Source organism: Bombina bombina, chromosome 11 (genome assembly GCF_027579735.1).
Source record: "Bombina bombina isolate aBomBom1 chromosome 11, aBomBom1.pri, whole genome shotgun sequence".
Lineage (NCBI taxonomy): Eukaryota > Metazoa > Chordata > Amphibia > Anura > Bombinatoridae > Bombina > Bombina bombina.
The window spans coordinates 9,173,073-9,184,626 of NC_069509.1; the positions used below are offsets into that span (position 1 = coordinate 9,173,073).

At 41.5% G+C, this 11,554-nt stretch overlaps 1 protein-coding gene across 1 annotated transcript in view; it reads left to right on the plus strand.

Annotated features, from left to right (window-relative positions):
* The window catches only part of LOC128641579 (cytochrome c oxidase subunit 6A, mitochondrial-like), a 63,428-nt gene that overhangs the window by 1,021 nt on the left and 50,853 nt on the right, over positions 1-11,554 (plus strand). The window lies entirely within an intron of this gene.

Sequence of the window (11,554 nt, forward strand, 5' to 3'; positions counted from 1 at the left end):
GTACAGCAATGAAATAGGGGTATAGCACACACCAGCACCACTAGTATCAGCATCAGGTACTGCACCTGTGTGGTACAGCAATGAAATGAGGGTATAGCACACACCAGCACCACTAGTATCAGCATCAGGTACTGCACCTGTGTGGTACAGCAATGAAATGGGGGTATAGCACACACCAGCACCACTAGTATCAGCATCAGGTGCGGCACCTGTGTGGTAAAGCAATGAAATAGGGGTATAGCACACACCAGCACCACTAGTATCAGCATCAGGTACTGCACCTGTGTGGTACAGCAATGAAATGGGGGTAAAGCACACACCAGCACCACTAGTATCAGCATCAGGTACTGCACCTGTGTGGTACAGCAATGAAATGGGGGTAAAGCACACACCAGCACCACTAGTATCAGCATCAGGTACGGCACCTGTGTGGTAAAGCAATGAAATAAGGGTATAGCACACACTAGCACCACTAGTATCAGCATCAGGTACTGCACCTGTGTGGTAAAGCAATGAAATAAGGGTATAGCACACACTAGCACCACTAGTATCAGCATCAGGTACGGCACCTGTGTGGTACAGCAATGAAATGGGGGTATAGCACACACCAGCACCACTAGTATCAGCATCAGGTACGGCACCTGTGTGGTAAAACAATGAAATGGGGGTATAGCACACACCAGCACCACTAATATCAGCATCAGGTGCGGTACCTGTGTGGTAAAGCAATGAAATGGGGGTATAGCACACACCAGCACCACTAGTATCAGCATCAGGTACTGCACCTGTGTGGTAAAGCAATGAAATAGGGGTATAGCACACACTAGCACCACTAGTATCAGCATCAGGTGCGGCACCTGTGTGGTAAAGCAATGAAATGGGGGTATAGCACACACCAGCACCACTAGTATCAGCATCAGGTACGGCACCTGTGTGGTAAAGCAATGAAATAGGGGTATAGCACACACCAGCACCACTAGTATCAGCATCAGGTACGGCACCTGTGTGGTAAAGCAATGAAATAGGGGTATAGCACACACCAGCACCACTAGTATCAGCATCAGGTACGGCACCTGTGTGGTAAAGCAATGAAATAGGGGTATAGCACACACCAGCACCACTAGTATCAGCATCAGGTACTGCACCTGTGTGGTAAAGCAATGAAATAGGGGTATAGCACACACCAGCACCACTAGTATCAGCATCAGGTACGGCACCTGTGTGGTAAAGCAATGAAATAGGGGTATAGCACACACCAGCACCACTAGTATCAGCATCAGGTACGGCACCTGTGTGGTAAAGCAATGAAATAGGGGTATAGCACACACTAGCACCACTAGTATCAGCATCAGGTACGGCACCTGTGTGGTACAGCAATGAAATGGGAGTATAGCACACACTAGCACCACTAGTATCAGCATCAGGTACGGCACCTGTGTGGTAAAGCAATGAAATGGGGGTATAGCACACACCAGCACCACTAGTATCAGCATCAGGTACGGCACCTGTGTGGTAAAGCAATGAAATAGGGGTATAGCACACACCAGCACCACTAGTATCAGCATCAGGTACGGCACCTGTGTGGTAAAGCAATGAAATAGGGGTATAGCACACACCAGCACCACTAGTATCAGCATCAGGTACGGCACCTGTGTGGTAAAGCAATGAAATAGGGGTATAGCACACACCAGCACCACTAGTATCAGCATCAGGTGCGGCACCTGTGTGGTAAAGCAATGAAATGGGGGTATAGCACACACCAGCACCACTAGTATCAGCGTCAGGTACGGCACCTGTGTGGTAAAGCAATGAAATGGGGGTATAGCACACACCAGCACCACTAGTATCAGCATCAGGTACGGCACCTGTGTGGTAAAGCAATGAAATAGGGGTATAGCACACACCAGCACCACTAGTATCAGCATCAGGTACGGCACCTGTGTGGTAAAGCAATGAAATGGGGGTATAGCACACACCAGCACCACTAGTATCAGCATCAGGTGCGGCACCTGTGTGGTAAAGCAATGAAATGGGGGTATAGCACACACCAGCACCACTAGTATCAGCATCAGGTACGGCACCTGTGTGGTAAAGCAATGAAATAGGGGTATAGCACACACCAGCACCACTAGTATCAGCATCAGGTACGGCACCTGTGTGGTAAAGCAATGAAATGGGGGTATAGCACACACCAGCACCACTAGTATCAGCATCAGGTACGGCACCTGTGTGGTAAAGCAATGAAATAGGGGTATAGCACACACCAGCACCACTAGTATCAGCATCAGGTACTGCACCTGTGTGGTAAAGCAATGAAATAAGGGTATAGCACACACTAGCACCACTAGTATCAGCATCAGGTGCGGCACCTGTGTGGTAAAGCAATGAAATGAGGGTCTAGCACACACCAGCACCACTAGTATCAGCATCAGGTACTGCATCTGTGTGGTAAAGCAATGAAATGGGGGTATAGCACACACCAGCACCACTAGTATCAGCATCAGGTACTGCACCTGTGTGGTAAAGCAATGAAATAGGGGTATAGCACACACCAGCACCACTAGTATCAGCATCAGGTACGGCACCTGTGTGGTAAAGCAATGAAATAGGGGTATAGCACACACCAGCACCACTAGTATCAGCATCAGGTACTGCACCTGTGTGGTAAAGCAATGAAATGGGGGTATAGCACACACCAGCACCACTAGTATCAGCATCAGGTACGGCACCTGAGTGGCTCATAGGAGCCGAATTATCATTGTGCGAGTGGACATGATCCGATATAGCATACAGCATACGCTCTCGGCATTTATCATTACACCAGCAGTTCTGTTGAACTGCTGGTGCAATACCGCCCCCTGCAGATACGCGGCCAATTGGCTGCTAGCAGGGGGTGTCAATCAACACGATCGTATTCGATCGGCTTAATTTCTGGCTGCGGCCTCAGAGCAGACGGACAGGTTATGGAGTAGCGGTCTTTGTGTTTCCGGCTAGCCTGGAGGCTCGTCAGAAACACTGGTCATCAAGCTCTGTACGGAGCTTGATAAATATTCCCCATAGTGAACACTAGCACCCAGGTCTGTAGTTACAGATGGTCGTCATACACAGAGGGAGAAGAGACCCCCTATTACGTACTGAGAGCCACAGAAAAACAAATCTGAGCAGAAATAATAATTTTATGACTAACAAAGGGTTAATGGTGGACAATATTTTGCTGACACACATTTAGTATCACAACACCAGAAGCTCGTTAGTGCTAATTACACTGTAAAGCAGTCATTACCCTTACCGCACCACAGAACTATCACTTACACTGCAGCAGCTAATTACTGATATACTCTGTGCATTTATAAATATTTAGGACCACATTACAAGTGGAGCACTTTTTAACGATACAGCTTGAGCGTTAATTGCGCTCCTCAGGTTGCGCTTGTATTGTGAGTTGAAAGTAAACAGTATTATATATAATAGATGATTAGAAATAGGTATATACAGATATATATCGGAATATCTATGTATAAATACCTAGAACCTATTCTGCTACGTGCAGAAATATTTACAGTACATACACAGTATAACACTTTACTAAATATGCTTTTTTATGTTTTCATCTACTTAACTGCAAACCTGCAAAGGGCTCCAATGCACTTATATATATATATATATATATATATATATATATATATATATATATATATATATATATATATGTCTAGATTTGAGTATATATGTATTTATGTATTTATATAAATATGTCTAGATTTGTGTATATATGTATTTATATATATGTCTAGATTTGTGTATATCTGTATATATGTATTTATATGTTTAGATTTGTGTATATATGTATTTATATATATGTCTAGATTTGTGTATATCTGTATATATGTATTTATATGTCTAGATTTGTGTATATATGTATTTATGTATTTATATGTCTAGATTTGTGTATATATGTATTTATATATATGTCTAGATTTGTGTATATCTGTATATATGTATTTATATGCCTAGATTTGTGTATATATGTATTTGTGTATTTATATGTCTAGATTTGTGTATATATGTATTTATGTATTTATATGTCTAGATTTGTGTATATATGTATTTATGTATTTTTATAGATGTCTAGATTTGTCTATATATGTATTTATGTATTTTTATATATGTCTAGATTTATTTATATATATATATATATATATATATATATATATATATATGTCTAGATTTGTCTATATATGTATTTATATGTCTAGATTTGTGTATATATGTATTTATGCAGGGGTCAAGTCCTACAAAAAAAGTGTGGGAACTCACCAAGACTTCCATCCTCCCTCACAATTAATTTTGTTTTATATATACACACACACACACACACATACATACATACATACATACACACACACACTTACACACACACTGTATTAATATGTATACAATCTATAGACTTTGGTTAATGAAAGCAAATTAAATCCAATGAAATAATATATATATATATAAATATTCACATACACACACATATATATATATATATATATATATATATATATATATAAACAAACACACACACACATATATATATACATATATATATATACACACACACACACAGACATATATATATATATATATATATATATACACACACACATATATACATATATACACACACGCACACACATATAAATATATATACACATACCAAAAGTAACAAAGAACGAGGGCCATCAGGAACAATAAACCAAATGGTTTTATTCAAGAAGTACAGGTGATGCCCTAAACAGTGTACAAGGTTAGGTAGTGCGGATCTTACGCGTTTCGCGCATGCTCAGTGTGCTTCATCAGAGATTCCACACATGAGGAGCCTGAGCATCCTTGCCTCTCTTATTGTCTAAAAAATATATATACATATATATACACAAACATACACACACACATATATACATACACACACACACATATACATACACACACACACATACATATACATACACAAACATATATACATACACACACACATATATACATACATATATATATATACACACACATTTTATATATATATATATGTGTGTGTGTATATATATATATATTTATACTCACACACATATACATATATATATATATATATATAAAAGTTTGTTTGTGGTATATGCACTCTCACCAACAGACCGCAACTTGCCAGGGTGCTATAGCCAGGTATGTAGAAAATGAAAATTAGAAAGCACTCACTGGACTGTAGACAACAATATCAATCAAATATCCTTTATTGTGACGTTTCGGGACCAACAACGTCCCTTCTTCTGACAAGCAAAAAGTGAAAACAAACAAACTTTTAAAGACCTCTAAACCACTCCCCTCGGTGAACTACCAATCAAAATGTGCCGTGTGCAAAGGTAAATAGGCCGTGTGCAAAACCGGCATTCATGTAAGTGATTGAATACAAATACAAACTAATATTTTGAAAAGTATACATCAAACCATACACATATGTATACACTAGTATCTCTGTGTGTGTGTGGTGCTAATATGTCAAAAACTGTATCCGATCATATACATGCTCAAATTTATCCGTGGTGTGCTAAACCTAATGGAAAGGACAACAGAGACCTGATAGGAGGAAAACACACACCCTCGCACTGCGATAGGCTAAGCAAATTCGTCACACAAAATCACACCTACCCCCACAACGCCAACCAACTGCAAGAACAAAAGAATGTCAACAAATGGCCTGATTGGTTACGCTAGCCCGTCCTCCATGATGCATGGGGGCGTGTTGCCTAACAGACTCAGTGTCAATAGTAGTGTAAAAACCGCTGATCCGAGGGTTACTATGGCACCCACTTATAACTAATCCCCTTGTTACAAAGCACGGCCACCGCATTAGCCCTACATGCCACTCATTGTCAGCACTCTGGGTACCATTCAAACCATAACACCATGACACAGACACGGCTTAATTCACCGCGATCGCCCTTCTTAGATACCACGGTTACCATGGTAACCTATATACAAACACCCAAATGCACAGCCTCTCTATTGCCACTAACTGTCAGCACTCTAGGGACCATACCGTCCATAACACCATGACACCGACACGGCTTTATTCACCGCGATCGCCCTTACTTGATACCGCGGTTACTATGGTAACCTGTATACAAACAACTAAATACACCGCCTCTATACAGCACCAAATATCAGCGCACCAAGCCCATTCAGGCCACAGCCACATGACCTCGAAAATGCTTAGCTCACTTTTCAAATCATACGCCGCGATCACCCTAGTCTGATATCACGGTAACCATGGTAACCTAAATGCCAAACATCAACACCATTTGGAACTGCACCTCATACCAGATGAGGGCAAGATGGCATGCTGGGGGCCGCCATAAGATAAAGACGGCTATGTTGTTCGCCAAGTGTCACACTCTAAACCGGGAGAAAAACGAAAATAAACTTGTCACCTGCTATATGCATATGCTTAGGTCAAGCAGACCTGTCCCCTATTATATAGAGTCCTGTCTGATAACGGTACTAAGTTAGAATCACATTCAATTACTTTGATCCACAATACAGACCAAAAGAAAACGCAACAACCAACCAATGTTGGAAATCCTAGAACAAATTGTAGCAAGATCCTATAAAGCATCAACCAAAAGAGTGCTTGTCACCAGATCACACCCTCCAGGGCCTCACACGTAAAAAGCAATAGTGTAAATTAAAAACATTACAAAATAACCACCTAATTCTACTCCAAAGTGTTGTGTACAAAGTAAACTATTAGCACCCTCAATCACAAATCAAACCACCCAAATACAGTCACCTCTACAGGATCTACAGGGGTGAACCTCCCCTTTCCGGGGGATATTATCCCAAACGGTCAACCCCTTGTCCATAACAACATGCCACCAATCATACACAAAAGAATATGTATGTAAATTTAAAAAAATACAAGAATTATATGAGTGTAGCCCTATATATCACAAACTAACCAAAAATAAACCACGACCCTACATCACCATATGTGAATCCCATGGAATCGTAGTTAATAATGTCCAGGCGTCCAACATGGTAAACACAAAGCATCATGGTCTAGCAACACCAAGAAACAAAAAACAAAACTATAATCACATAAATTGAGCATGTATAGAAAGCATAACAGTCATAGACAAAACCAAAACATGGAAATGTGATGGGTGTAAACAAACAAGATTAAAAACAAATAAAAACATAGCACACCTCATATATTTACATATTCACAGGTAAACACCAACTAAGTAGAAATCATGGAACACCCTATTTGGTACCAATAGGTAAAGTAATTTCAAAAAATGACACAAGAGTAGGAAGTAGACTCTCATTAATGGCGCTACATACTGTATCGCCTGCCCAGTCGGGCCTAGACTCAATGGATCAGTGGACTCTCACCCCACGTCTTAGTTTTAGAATCAATGGATCAGTGGACTCTAACACATCATCTTAGCTATAGAAAGTTCTGCCATCCCGTCTGTATATTTAAGCCTCTAGGGGCCAATGTACACAGTTCATGTATCCAGCGTGCTTCTTTTCTAAGAAGTATCTTGGCTCGGTTCCCTCCTCTTCGTAGGACCGGTACATGATCGATAATTCTGAAGCGTAAGTCGCTCACTGTGTGTCCCGCTTCAAGGAAGTTGTGGGCCACCGGATGTTCTGCCTTTCCAGTGTTAATTGCCGATCTGATGCTGGAGCGGTGATTCGCCATCCTCACCCTGGCGTCGTCAGTCGTCTTGCCAGTGTAGAATTTCCCACAGGGGCAATTAAGTAGGTATACGATAAATTGGGTTGTGCATGTCAGGAAGTATTTAATCTGATATCTTTTGCGACGGTCAGGATGTTGAAATGTCGTGCCAGTGTGCATACTGTTGCAAGTTACACAACTAATGCATTTATAGCATCCAATTTTTCTCTTCAGCCATGTTTGTTTCTCATTTCTTAAGGGGATGTCAGTCTTTACTAGCAGATCTCTCAGACTTCTACCCCTGCGATATGCCAATCGTGGTGCTGCCCATTCCGCGAATGGCAGTGTGGGGTCACTCTGGAGAATTTTCCATTCCTCCTTTATTGCTTTGGTAATTTGGTGTTGGTCTGGATTATACGTGGTCACAAACGTGAGTTGGGGATTTGATGTGATACCTGTGGTGCTTTCTTCTTGTTGAGATAGGAGAGCCGATTCACGTTGTTGCTCTAAGTTCTTCTTACTGTATCCACATTGAAGGAATCTTTGTGTCATTTCTGACATCTGTGTCTGCATCAAATCACTGTTTGTATTATTTCTTATCACCCTTTGATATTGCGCTTTAGGGATATTCCGTATGAGTGCAGGCTGATGGCAACTTCTGGCATGTAATAATGTGTTGCGGTCTGTTTTCTTCCGGAACAACGTTGTACCCAATCTGTTAGAAGTTTTGAACACCCTGACGTCCAGGAAATCAACTGTAACACTGTTGACTGAGTGTTGAAATTTAATTGTGCTATCCATCCCGTTTAGGCTATGGATCCAGTCGTTCAGTGCCTGTTCGCCATCACGCCATATCAAAAAGACGTCGTCTATATATCGACAGTAGTATAGAATGGCATCCATTTCGTACACCTTCATTTGTATGGACTCATAGTCCGCCATGAACAGGTTAGCCAACGATGGTGCCATGTTTGACCCCATCGCGGTCCCTTCAATTTGTAGGTAAAAGGTGTTTTCGAACCGGAAAAAGTTGTTCTCCAAGCACATCTTTAGGAGCTCAACCAGCACGTCCTCTGGGGGCCCCACATATGGACTTTTTCGTAGATGGTTAACCACGGCTGCAATCCCTAATTTATGGGGAATTACCGCGTACAAACTACAGACATCCATCGTCACAAGTAGATCAGTTGGTTGTATATCATCTAGTTGGATAATGGCACGAATGAAGGCATTTGAATCTTGTGTATATGATTTCATTCTTTTAACCATTGGCTGTAGATGAAAATCCAGAAACTCAGCAAGTGGTTGAAGGAGTGATCCCCTTGCTGAGACGATGGGCCTTCCTGGGGGGTTTTTAGGATCCTTATGAATTTTTGGTAACGTGTAAATAATGGGTGTTATAGGATAATCTCTCTTCAGAAATTTATGTTCCTGTGTGGTTATGAATCCCATTGTACACCACATGTCAAGTTGTTCATCAATGCGTCTTTTCAGTTGCTGAGTTGGATCCATTTGTAGGGTCCTGTAGGTTTTCCTATCTGTTAATTGGCCCAAAAGTTCTGATCTGTACTGTTGCACATCCATCACGACCACCGCCCCACCCTTATCTGCCGGGCGTATTATGATGGTTGTGTCTTCCGCTAGTATCTTTAGTGCCTGTCTTTCTTCCTTAGATAGATTATCCACTCTCCTTCTGTTAGGAATCTTTTTGGAGACATGACTTAAATAGTTCGTGTATGCGGTAATGGATGGGTTTTGTGACTTTGGGTCAAATGTTCCAGGTGTTCGAAAAGGTGTTATTTCACTATTATCTGTCTGGTAATACTCTTTGAGTCTCAAATTTCTTCCAAATTTTTGAATGTCGATATAAGTATCAAATGAGTTAGACTTCATTGTCGGGACATAGGATAAACCCTTATTCAATAAGGAGTTTTCTGGTTGTGATAGTGGTCTCGTACTGATATTAAATACGTTGTCGATCATCTCCTCTGTATCGGAGGGCGGCGTGACATGCCCCCCCCTCCTCGTGTGTGGCCTGTGCCTCGTACTAAAAAACGAGCCGAAGGAGAGTGAGATGGAGGGTATGCGGTGCCTCTAGTGTTCGCTCCCCTCATATTGTCCCACTGTTGTCCTCTATTTGCACCTCTGGATCTTGTGGTAATGCCTCGATATGAAGAGTCTCCGCTAGTTGTTGCCACATCTGGGTCTGAGCTGTCACCCGAGCTGGTATCAACTGTATTGATGTTTCTCTTCGTGAATCTTCTTTCACGTCTTGATCTAAAATTCTTTCTCTCGTCTGGTGATAGCATCCAGCGATATACACTCTTATATGTGTAGTCCTGATTAACTGTTTGGAGTTTCCGATTTTTGAAAGCAATAAGTTCTTGTTTATATAACTTGACTTGTTGTGTCAGTTTATCAATCCAATCAACGGTCTTATCTGCTCTGAGTGTATTCAGCTGTTCTGCTTCAAATGCTTGGATCTCAGTTCTCACTTCTTGAAGTAGTCGTCCCGCTTCTCTGATCACAAGAAGCATAAGATCAAATGAGCACTTGTTAAGGATTTTGCACCAGTTGGTGCAAAATTCAGCATTTGATCTACCAATTGTAGGGATGTTCTTCACTCTGAACCCTCGTGGCAATAATCTCTTTTTGTGGTAGTCAGAAAGATAAATACCGTGGAGGTTGAGATCTATCTCACGTTGTTTAAGCTTCGCCAGTGTATTATACAGAGATTGACATGACTCTTCTACTTGTTGTTCTTCAATGGAGCCAAATCTGATGGCCTCTGCATCTTCGTCCGTGAACGTAAAGATGTCCTCATGTCTCTCTTCCATGCTCTCACTATGAGTTAGATCGGGTGTTTCCATGTTATCACTATTTGGTTCAGTCATACTGATAAAAATTGAGGCACAAATACTGAGAAAAAGGGAAATGATTAGAGCTAGTTCAGCCAAACTGTGGGTGCACTGTACCGTGGGAGCATAGGTAAAAGTTTGTTTGTGGTATATGCACTCTCACCAACAGACCGCAACTTGCCAGGGTGCTATAGCCATGTATGTAGAAAATGAAAATTAGAAAGTACTCACTGGACTGTAGACAACAATATCAATCAAATATCCTTTATTGTGACGTTTCGGGACCAACAACGTCCCTTCTTCTGACAAGCAAAAAGTGAAAACAAACAAACTTTTAAAGACCCCTAAACCACTCCCCTTGGTGAACTACCAATCAAAATGTGCCGTGTGCAAAGGTAAATAGGCCGTGTGCAAAACCGGCATTCATGTAAGTGATTGAATACAAATACAAACTAATATTTTGAAAAGTATACATCAAACCATACACATATGTATACACTAGTATCTCTGTGTGTGTGTGGTGCTAATATGTCAAAAACTGTATCCGATCATGCTCAAATTTATCCGTGGTGTGCTAAACCTAATGGAAAGGACAACAGAGACCTGATAGGAGGAAAACACACACCCTCGCACTGCGATAGGCTAAGCAAATTCGTCACACAAAATCACACCTACCCCCACAACGCCAACCAACTGCAAGAACAAAAGAATGTCAACAAATGGCCTGATTGGTTACGCTAGCCCGTCCTCCATGATGCATGGGGGCGTGTTGCCTAACAGACTCAGTGTCAATAGTAGTGTAAAAACCGCTTATCCGAGGGTTACTATGGCACCCACTTATAACTAATCCCCTTGTTACAAAGCACGGCCACCGCATTAGCCCTACATGCCACTCATTGTCAGCACTCTGGGTACCATTCAAACCATAACACCATGACACAGACACGGCTTAATTCACCGCAATCGCCCTTCTTAGATA